Source organism: Bison bison, unplaced genomic scaffold (genome assembly GCF_000754665.1).
Source record: "Bison bison bison isolate TAMUID 2011002044 unplaced genomic scaffold, Bison_UMD1.0 scf7180017864181, whole genome shotgun sequence".
Lineage (NCBI taxonomy): Eukaryota > Metazoa > Chordata > Mammalia > Artiodactyla > Bovidae > Bison > Bison bison.
Genome location: NW_011494753.1, coordinates 15,647,902 through 15,658,943, shown reverse-complemented (window position 1 = coordinate 15,658,943; position 11,042 = coordinate 15,647,902).

Below are 11,042 nucleotides of genomic sequence, written 5' to 3'. Positions count from 1 at the left end.
TAGCTGGCCCAGTGCTGGAGGGTACCATTTCTGACATTTGCCATCTTCATTGCTAGTAGCCCTCACCCTGCTCCAGCTGATAGCCCTCCCCTACAAGGGCTCCCACCACAGGGGGCCTGCCCAGCCCATTAGCACACCCACAGCAGCCATGGCATTGCCACAACAGAAGAGTACACATGGCCCATACCAGGGATCCCCCTGAAGGGCCTGGCTCTGTGGCCAGAGGGGATTGTTCTTTTGGGTCCTTCAGGAAGCTTTCTGCATAAGGCCACTCTTTCAAGACCAGGAGACACAGCTGATCAACCTAATACATAGAAACAAACACAGAGATTTAGACCAAATGAGGAGAAAAAGGTATATATTCTAAACGAAACAAGACAAAACTTCAGAAAAAGAACAAAATGAAACAGAGATGAGTAATTTACCTGATAAATAGTTCAAAATAATGGTCATAAAGATGCTCCCTGAATTTGGGGGAAGAATGGATAAGCACAATGAGAACGTCAAAGAAAAGATGAAAAATATAAAAAAAAAGAACCAGAGATGAAGAATACAATAACTGAAATGAAAAATACACTAGATGAAATTAACAGCAGATTAGATAAAGCAGAAAAATGTATCAGTGATCTCAAAGAAGAGAGAGTGGAAATCACCCAATAGGAACATCAAAAAGAAAAAAGGATTTTTAAAACATGAAGATATTTAGGGATCTCCAGGATACCATTAAGTTTACTAATCTTTGCATCATAAGAGTCCCAGAAGGAGAAGAGAAAGAGAGAAAGGGATAGACATAGAGTGGCTGAATAGATTAAAAAATAAATAAATAAAACCTGCCTATATGCTGCCTATAAAAGATTCACTTCAAATATCAAGACAGAGACTGACAGTGAAGGAATGACAAAAGATATTTCATTCAAATGCAAATAAAAAAACTGGAGTAGTAATACTTACATCAGACAAAATGAACTCAAAACAGAGGCCATAGCAAGAGACAAAGAAGGGCACATGTTGTTGTTCAGTCTCTAAGTTGTGTCTGACTCTGCAACCCCACAGACTGCAGTGTGTCAGCTTTCCCTGTACTTCACTGTCTCCTGGAGTTCGCTCAGCTCATGTCCATTGAGTTGATGATGCCATCTAACCATCTCATCCTCCATGTTGCCTCCTTCTTCTCCTGCCCTCAGTCTTTCCCAGCATCAGGGTCTTTTCCAATGAGTTGGCTCTTTGCATCATGTGGCCGAAGTATAAGCTTCAGCACCAGTCCTTTTAATGAATATTCAGTGTTGATTCCCTTTGGGGTTGACTGATTTGATCTCCTTGAAGTCCAAGGGACTCTCAAGAGTCTTCTCCAGCACCACAATTCAAAAGCATCAAGAAGGGCACTACATAATGATAAAGTTAATGAATTAATGATCAGTTCAGCAAGAGGATGTAACACTTGTAAATATTTATGCACCCAAAATAAGAACACCTAAATATATAAAGCAAATATTAACAGACATAAAAAGAGAAATTGATAGCAATGTCTAAATAACAGGGGTCTTTAATACACCTCTTACATCAATGGATAGATCATTCAGACAGAAAATCAACAAGGAAGCACTGGCCCAAAACAACACAGACAAATGGGCTTAATAAAGAACATTCCATCCAAAAATCAGCAGAATACACAATCTTTTCAAGTACATATAGAGTATTCTCCAGAATAGATCACCACAAAACAAGTGTCAATAAATTTAAGAATACTGAAATCATATCAAGCACTTTATCAGCCATGACAATATGAAACTAGAAATCAACTATGAAAAGAATTGAAAAGACACAAACATATGGAGACTAAACAGCATGCTACTGAACAACCAATGGGTCAATGAAGAAATAAGAGAAGAAATCAAAAAATACTTTGAGAAAAGTGGAAACAGAAACAAAACCTTCCAAAATACATAGAATGTAGCAAAAATAGTTCTAAGAGGGAAGTTTATTGTGACAAAGACCTATCTCAAGAAATATATATATATTACATATATGCATATATTGGAGAAGGCAATGGCACCCCACTCCAGTGTTCTTGCCTGGAGAATCCCAGGGACGGGGGAGCCTGGTGGGCTGCCGTCTATGGGGTCGCACAGAGTCAGACACGACTGAAGTGACTTAGCATAGCATAGCATAGCATATGCATATATATATATATTATATATAAAGTGAAAGTTACTCAGTTGTGTCTGACTCTTTGCAATCCCATGGCCTATATAGTCCATGAAATTTTCCGAGCCAGAATACTGGAGTTGGTAGCCTTTCCCTTCTCCAGGGAATCTTCCCAACCCAGGGATTGAACCCAGGTCTCCCACATTGCATGTGGATTCTTTACCAAATGAGCCACAAAGGAAGCCTGTATATGTGCATATATATGTGTGTGTGTGTGTGTGTGTATATATATGCATATATATATATGTGTGTGTATATGTACGTACATACATACATATATATACACACACACACACATATATAGTGAAGTACTACTCAGCCATAAAAAAGAATGAAATCTTGCCATTTGTGACAACTTGAATGGACCTGTGACCATTCAGTCATAACTTAAACTTATTACAATATTATTGACCATATTCTCTAACCTGTGTGTTATATCCCCATGACTTATTTATTTTATAACTGGAAGTTTGTGCCTCTTAATTACCTTCATCTATTTCACCCAACAGCATCCCCTGCTCCCTGGAAACTGCCAGTTTTTCTCTGTATCTGAGTTTCTGTTTTGTTTTGTTTATTTTTTGTTAGATTCCCCATGTAACAGAGAAAAACAAATACTATATGATTTTACTTACATGTGATTTTTCTAATTGGACCATACTCTTGAGGAATAACAGAGGAAGGGACCATTTTACTTCATTAAGAAAAACAGGCTCCTAATTCATATGTTTTCTCTTTGAAAGTTACCTGCTGTGACATATCCTTGTGTAGGCAAGAGTTTCTTTTTTTTTTTTTTTTATCATTTTATTGACTTATTTTGGCTTTGTTGGGTCTTCATTGCTACGTGGGCTTTTCTCTGGTTTGGAAAAGTGGGGGCTACTTGCTAGTTGTGGTGCGTGGGCTCTGATTGTGGTGGCTTCTCTTGTGGGGCAGGGGCTCCAGGTGTGTCCTGGGCTCAAGAGCACAGGCTTAATAATGTGGCACAGGGGCTTAGTGTGCTCTGCAGCATGTGGGATCTTTCTGGATCAGGGATCAAACCCTTGTCTCCTGCATTGGCAGGTGGATTCTCTACTGCTGAGCCACCAGGAAAACCCCCACAGGAGTCTCTTTTCTGTAAAATTGTAGCTTTCCATAGATTTATCAAAAAAGGAATAAAATAATTATATCACAGTGTTTGTTTGCTGCATTAAAAATGTAGTTGCACAGAAAGGTGGCAAGCCAGACAGATTATTATACTGGCTGAATCCTTAAGGAATCTGAGACTAAGAACATGACCAGAAAGCACTGGGGAGGTATACAACAGAGAGCAAGGGACAGTTAAAGCAAAGGAGAATATACTGCATCGTTGGGCCCCTGATGGAAAGGGATGGCTTTTTGCAGACTACCCCAATGCCAGGAAACTCTTGCAGCAAAGCAAACTTTAAAATGTTTTGTCTGTTACAACATGCATCTTGGAGAAAGTAATCAATTCAATTTGTCTATAACAGAATCATAATATATTGTTGAAAGGGGCCTGCCAAGGCAAAATGTAGTGCTGAAAATGTGTTGTTTCTTAGTAGTAATGCTAAGTCACTTCAGTCATGTCTGACTCTGTGCGACCCCATAGACAGCAGCCCGCCAGGCTCCCCCATCCCTGGGATTCTCCAGGCAAGAACACTGGAGTGGGTTGCCATTTCCTTCTCCAATGCATGAAAGTGAAAAGTGAAAGTGAAGACCCCATGGACTGCAGCCTACCAGGCTCCTCCGTCCATGGATTTTCCAGGCAAGAGTACTGGAGTGGGGTGCCATTGCCTTCTCTGCTTAGTAGTAATAGAAGTTACCAAAGTGAACCTTTAAAAAAAATAGGCCTGGCCAATGAGCTAACATGAATACCGTCTCCTACTTGCAAAGATTCCAACTTTCCCCAAGAGCCTCTGGTTCTTTAAACTTTTTCTTCTTGTTGTTTCTGCCTGGTTTGGATATTTCATTTTCTGCTAGGGATTTTGGAAACAAGTAATAAAGGAAAGAAGAAAATCTTGGGAAAAAGAAGAAGTTGAATTGTTTTTCTTTCATCAATTGTTTCTTCTTTCCTAAACTGGAACAATCCTGTATATCAAATCCTGTCATGTGTCCTGTTTCAGTGTAGGGCAGACATGGCACAATTGATGCCTACAGAATGGGGCAGACTAAGAGGAAAAGGACTTTGGAATTAGGCTGCCCGTTGGGAATGTGCTGTCCTGGAGGGGAACTCTTCTGCGTATGTAGGTAACATGTTAGCCTGGCCAACAGAGCACGTTTCCAAAAGTTTGGGCAACAAATAGGTGTGATGCCAGTAGGAAGTTGGTATTGGAAGCCTGGTGGAAACCTGGTAAAATGTGACAATGGGAAACCTTGAATACTGGTTTGGAAGCTCAAATGGCAAATGCAGGGAAGCCTCTTAGCAAGAAGTGGCAGTGCCCAGACACTGGCCTGAGGATGAAGAACAGGACTCAAGCCCACGGTAGAGAAACTTGCATGAACTGACCCATGCCCCAAGGGATTTTATTTTTCTGGCAGTGATATGATTCCTGTTTGGATAATGGCTAAGTTGTTACCAGAGTAGAAAAACAAGGAAACAAGCAGGAATTGTTGATTCTTCTACAGTGGGTAGCAAAAACAGCAGTAGCAGGTTGACACTGCAAACTCTCATCTCTAATGTAACGGTGCACAATTCCCTTGACAAGAGACAAAGCAACTGCTAGATTTAATGTGTCTTTACAGGAGCAAATGATCTCACATAGTAATATTGCACCGTGCTGACAATCCTTTATGAATGCAGCAGTGTAATGCCGACAGTTAGCTAACAACAGAGCTGCCTGCCCAGATAGAAGGTTTGGAACTACACGGGAGGTGCATATTCGACTCAAGGTAATTCTGGGAAAATGTAGAAAGGCTGACATCTGGACTGTCATGCAAAGCAGATACATTTTGAAACACAAGAGAAATACCATCTGAGAGGTCCTAGTGAGGCTTCCAAATTGTCATCAAGAGCTTGTTAAATTTTCATAATTTTAATGTGGAAGCAAAAAAGATTGCTGTAGAGAATTAGTGGGAGGGCCTTGTGCTTGAGATGATGCATTTATTCATCTGAATATTTCTTGACTACTTTCTGTAGTCCAAGTACTGTACTAGGTGACAGAGATATGGATGTGAATAAGACAGTCCCTGACCACAAGAAGGTTATTGTATACATTTGGAGAGAGAAATAAGCTAACAATCACAGTGTGCTGTGGTAGTAAGTAGGAATTAAGTAAAGGTTGCTATGGGAGCTGAGTTAAAGAGCATCTAACTCTGTATGTATGTGTGTATACGCATATAGGATATTCGAATTAATGTTATAGGGTAAGTAGGGATGAGTCAGAGGAATGGGTGATTGGGTGGATAGGTGAACATTCCTGTTAGAGGTAAGGATATGTCCAAAAGTTCAGATTGATAAAAGGGACACTTACAGAGTATATGGTGTAAATTGTGCTGGGAGATATAGTGGAGACATGGAAATCAATAACTGCCAAATGCCTTATTCAGTAGCACCCTTTGAGGGTCTTTTTATTGATAATAGAATATACAGAACTAAGAGGTAAAGTTTTTCTTTCATGGCAGGACAGAATCAGATTACATATAAAAGCATTTCCTCATACAAAACTGGTGAGACCTTAGAGGAAGTTGCCGAAGATTAAGAGATATCCTTCTCTGAAAGGTATGGTGTAGAAAGTAAGGAAACTAATAAAGCGTTCTTCCAATTCTGGGATTTCTCTTTGTTTCTAAAACTGAAAGGAGTTGGAGGAGGATAATTAATGTAGGAGGAGGATACTGCACAGAATGCAATTGAAAAATAGTGCAAACCTTTTGGGGCAGGCAAACATTATGAGATCTTATGCAGGAGGGTTTCAATGTCAAGATGACGATTGTGGCATAATGGCTAAAATTATTTAACAACCCTAAAGCATGTGAACTATTTACAGTAAATTCTAACATGCTATCCTTGAAACAGGGATTCACTTGGCTCAGGAAAATGCTCTGAAGAAAGCCCAGATCATTATGGACATTTAGTTGGTCTTTAGTAATAGGTCCTGACTTCCAGTACTCCCCCTGTCTTCTAGATTGTCTTCTGCCATTTGTGATCTGGAGAACTCTGATCCAGCCTGTGTATCGTAGCCCATTCATTAGTGGTGGCCAGGTTCATGTCTAGTTCTCCATTTAACCCAACTATTGATACTTGTATGCAAACTTTATCAAGTTTTTGCTTTGATATTTGCATCCTACAAATTGCATGAAAAGTATAAACAGATATTTTGAGATATAAAAGTGTATCATATTTGGTTTTCAAAGCACATTTCTCCATTCCTTCTTTGCTTGTCACATCTCATTGATACTAGGAGAACCAGAGATGACAGCAGGGCTGGCTCAGATGAGAATGTCCATTCAGAGTCACCTCCATCTGGAAACATGGGAGAGCATAGGTAATTTCACATAATTATCAAATGTTAAGAGTTAGTAAGACACTGAAAATCATCCAGTTCCTCATCCTCAATTGGCAGGTGGGGAAACTGAGATCTTTGTTCAGAGCCCTATAGTAATAATAGACTAGAGTTTAAATTTTTCTGAGGGGCAGGGCAACACTTCCTTCTCAGTCATAGCATTTTCCCTTTCATCTTTCGCTCAGTGCAAGTGAAAGTTGCTCAGTGAAAGTCACTCAGTCATGTCTGACTCTTTGTGACCCTGTGGGCTATACAGTCCATGGAACTCTCTAGGCCAGAATACTGGAGTGGGTAACCTTTCCCTTCTCCAGGGGATTTTCCCAACCCAGGGATTGAATCCAGGTCTCCCACACTGCAGGCGGATTCTTTACTAGCTGAGCCACAAGGGAAGCCCCTTTCATCCTTATGAATACTTATGTTCTATTTGTTGCTGTTGTTTAGTTGCTAAGTCATGTCTGACTCCTTTGCATCTGCATGGACTGTAGCCCGCGAGGTTTCTCTGTCCATGGAATTCTCCAGACAAGAATACTGGAGTGGGTTGCCATATCCTTAGCCAGGAGATCTTCCTGGCCCAGGGATCGAATCTGTGTTTCCTGCATTGGCAGGCAGATTCTTTATCACTGAGCCACAAAGGAAGCCCTATTTTCTTTTATGGTTCAGCTATTTTAGAAGACACTTTGAAAATATAAATGCCATAAAAATGTGTTATTTAAAAAAATTATATAAGTTACATTGAATTAGGATTATAAACCTTACACTTACTACAACCTCACATATTTGGTTACATTTTTCACACAAAGCTCCCAAAGTCCAATAACCTCTGCATGTGTTATTTTTTGTTTGTTTTGTTTTTCCACCTCACATGATCCCATCTGAAAACTAGCAACCTGGCTAGCAACTCATCGTGATAACTTGGTTGGCAGAGGCAGTCGAGCAAATCTGGGTCATTAAGTACTTAAGCATGTTGCTCATTACAGAGTGATTCCATCTATTTCTTGCTTTTCCCATGTAACAGCCTTAAGAGGCGCACAGGAAAGTTAACTGTGCTCGACAGCAGTCAACAGTAGGGTTCACATTTAATGTGTCCCCAAAACATACTTCCTAAAACATCTGAAGAAATGACTGACACTTTTTGATCCCAAGTACAACAGTGAAAATTTTGATAGTAAAATTAGCAACACCAAATAATTGATCTTAAGCAACTATAGTCCTGCCTTTGGTGTTTCTTCAAGGAGTTCCACCGCTCACTCACTGCTCACTCCTTGGTCCTGTATCTCATAGTTCTTCTACACTTCTGTGCAGCTTCCTGACCGTTAAGCTTGCCTACTTTCTATGGCGTACCTTTAGGCTCTCTGCCTATCATTTTACAACTAACTAATTAGGGGTTCCCAGGTGGCGCTAGTGGTAAAAACCTGACTGCCGATTTAGGAGACTTACATAAGAGTCGTGGGTTTGATCCCTGGGTAGGGAAGATCCCCTGGAGGAGGGCATGGTAACCCACTCCAGTATTCTTGCCTGGAGAATCCCCGTGGACAGAGGAGCCTGGCGGGCTATAGTCCATAGGGTCACACAGAGTCAGACACAACTGAAGTGACTTAGCATGCACTCATGCAATTAGTGCTCATGGAAATGGGCTAGAATAAAAGGTTTTCCCACCCAAATCAGGGCCCGCACTTTCCTCCTCAAATCAGGATTACTTTTAAAGGACAGAACCCTTTCACTTTTATCCTTTCCCCCATTAGTGACTTCTGTGACAGGGAAATGTACGGGGGTAGAAAGAAGCTTGTGTATCCTTAATACCAGCATTATCTGCTGAAAGATAGCCTGAATCCATACAGTAGATTAAAGTGGGGAGGAGGGGATTGGGTAAAGATGGCCAAAAAGACACAAACTTCCAGTTATACGATAAATACGTTCTAGGGATGTATAGCATGTTTGAAAGTTGCTAAGAGAGCAGATCTTAAATGCACACACTGCTGTATTTAAAATGGATAACCAACAAAGACCCATTGTATAGCACATGTTGTATGGCAGCCTGGAGGGGAGGGGGTTTGGGAGAGAATGAATACATTTGTATGTGCTGAATCCCTTTTCTGTTCACCTGAAAGTGTTAAAACATTGTTAATTGGCTGTACCCCAATACAAAATAAAAAGTTCAGGAGGAAAAATAAAGTTCTCAAGGGAAAAATATTTTTAACTATGTGAAGTGATGGATATTTACTAAACTTATTGTAGTAATTCTTTCACAATATATACATATACCAAATCAATATGTTGTGTACCTCCAATTTGTGCAATGTTGTATATGAATTATGTGTAACAGTAACACTAGAAAAAAACCAGATTACATGGAAAGTAATCTGGCAGAAAAAAGGCAGAAATACATGGAAAGTATCATTGACTTAATCAAATAAATCTTCCTCCCTTCCTCCAGTTCTGTTTTCCTTCCCTATCTCCTCTCAGTGCATATTTACTGAGCATTTGTTCTGAGTATAGCCAAGTATAAAAATGATAGGCAGCTAACAACCTATTTGGAAGACATACACACTGGGATAGGGTCTGGGTGTAGGAGAGAAGGACTTTGTTATTAAATGAGTTTGGAGATGGTAAGTTAATGGGGATCCTAAACTCAAATACTTTCAGAGGCCAGGCTGGTCATATGAATGTAGTGTAGTTTGAAGACAGTAGGATGAAGTGGCATCTACACGCCTCCAGTTTGCACTTTTAAGTAAAAAAAAAAAAAAAAAAGGTGCCACTAGGGCATTGATATCCCAAGACAAAAGACAAATATTTTTAGAAATACTGTTCTAAACTCTAAAGAGTGCGGAGTCATTGAAGAATTGTGAACTGGATATAATATCATTAAACTTATGTTTTGAGGGAGATTGAGAAGAAGGCAGTAGTGTCAGTATGAATTAAATGTAGGGAGACAATATATACCAGTTAGTGTCAGACAGTCCTGGTTATCCACTGCAATTATTATTGGTGTTCCCCTTCACTTCCACAGGTATCGTGATTTGGACCATGAAGATCACCATAATCAGTGGCCTGTATCAGCCATCTCCTTGGTGAGTAGAGCCCCAATTCACAAGGACTCCAACAGTCTCCTGTGAACATTTAAGAGGACCTTCTACTAAGAAGGTCTACTAAGACCTTCTTCTAATATCTACCCCAACTGTGGCATATCATAGTTTAGGTGTGGATGGAGAGAGACATACAAGAGAACAACATAGGCTGACATTTCCAAGGTGCTTTGTTGCTGGAGTGATGGTGGTAAGATTGACAAGTTTAGATATTGGAATATGATGGTGTAATCATAGGATAATATAGGGAAGGACATTTATCCAACAGGGAATGTTGATTTTCTCAGGGGAATGGAACTGAATGGAGGAAAAGGGAAGGCTATGATTTTTAATTTATTTATATACTTCTGTTCTGTGCTGTGCTGAGTCGTATCTGATTCTGTGTGACCCAATGGACTGTAGCCCACCAGGCTCCTCTGTCCATGGGGATTCTCTAGGCAAGAATACTAGAGTGGGTTGCCGTACCCTCCTCCAGGGGGTCTTCCCAATCCAGAGATTGAACCCAGGTCTCCCACATTGCAGGCAGATTCTTTACTGTCTGAGCCACCAAGGAAGCCCAAGAATACTGGAGTGGGTCACCTATCCCTTCTCTAGGGGATCTTCCTGACCCAGGAACTGAACTGGGGTCTCCTGCATTGCAGGCAGATTCTTTACCAGCTAAGTCATCAAGAGCATTGGTTGAATTATATAAGTATCACATTGGTAAAATTTTAATAAAATTATAAATAGTAAGAAGAAGGCTAGGTTGGTTCCATATCATGTGATATACTAGTAAATTTGTACATATGTCAGTATTTGAACAGATTTAGATCACCTTTTCTTCTTCTGATCTTATCTTCTTTGTGAATATATTATATTCTTCACTTAAGATTTTGTACACATTCTGTTGCATGTACTTAATCTTTAGTTCTTAAGGACTAAAATACTGGATTACTGTATCAACAATTATGTAACAAAAATAATAATGGTTACCAATACCATTTGTGAAATTCTACATTTCTATGCCTATAGTTTTGTAAGGTGAATGTTATAATTGTATTTTACACATTATATATTATAATTGTGTAAAATTATATACAGTGAGGAAATGGCTTCAGAAAGGCTCAGTGACTAATCCAAGGCTGCTGCTGCTGCTGCTGCTAAGTCGCTTCAGTCCTGTCTGATTCTGTGCGACCCCATAGACGGCAGCCCACCAGGCTTCCTGGTCCCTGGGATTCTCCAGGCAAGAACACTGGAGTGGGTTGCTATTTCCTTGTCCAATGCA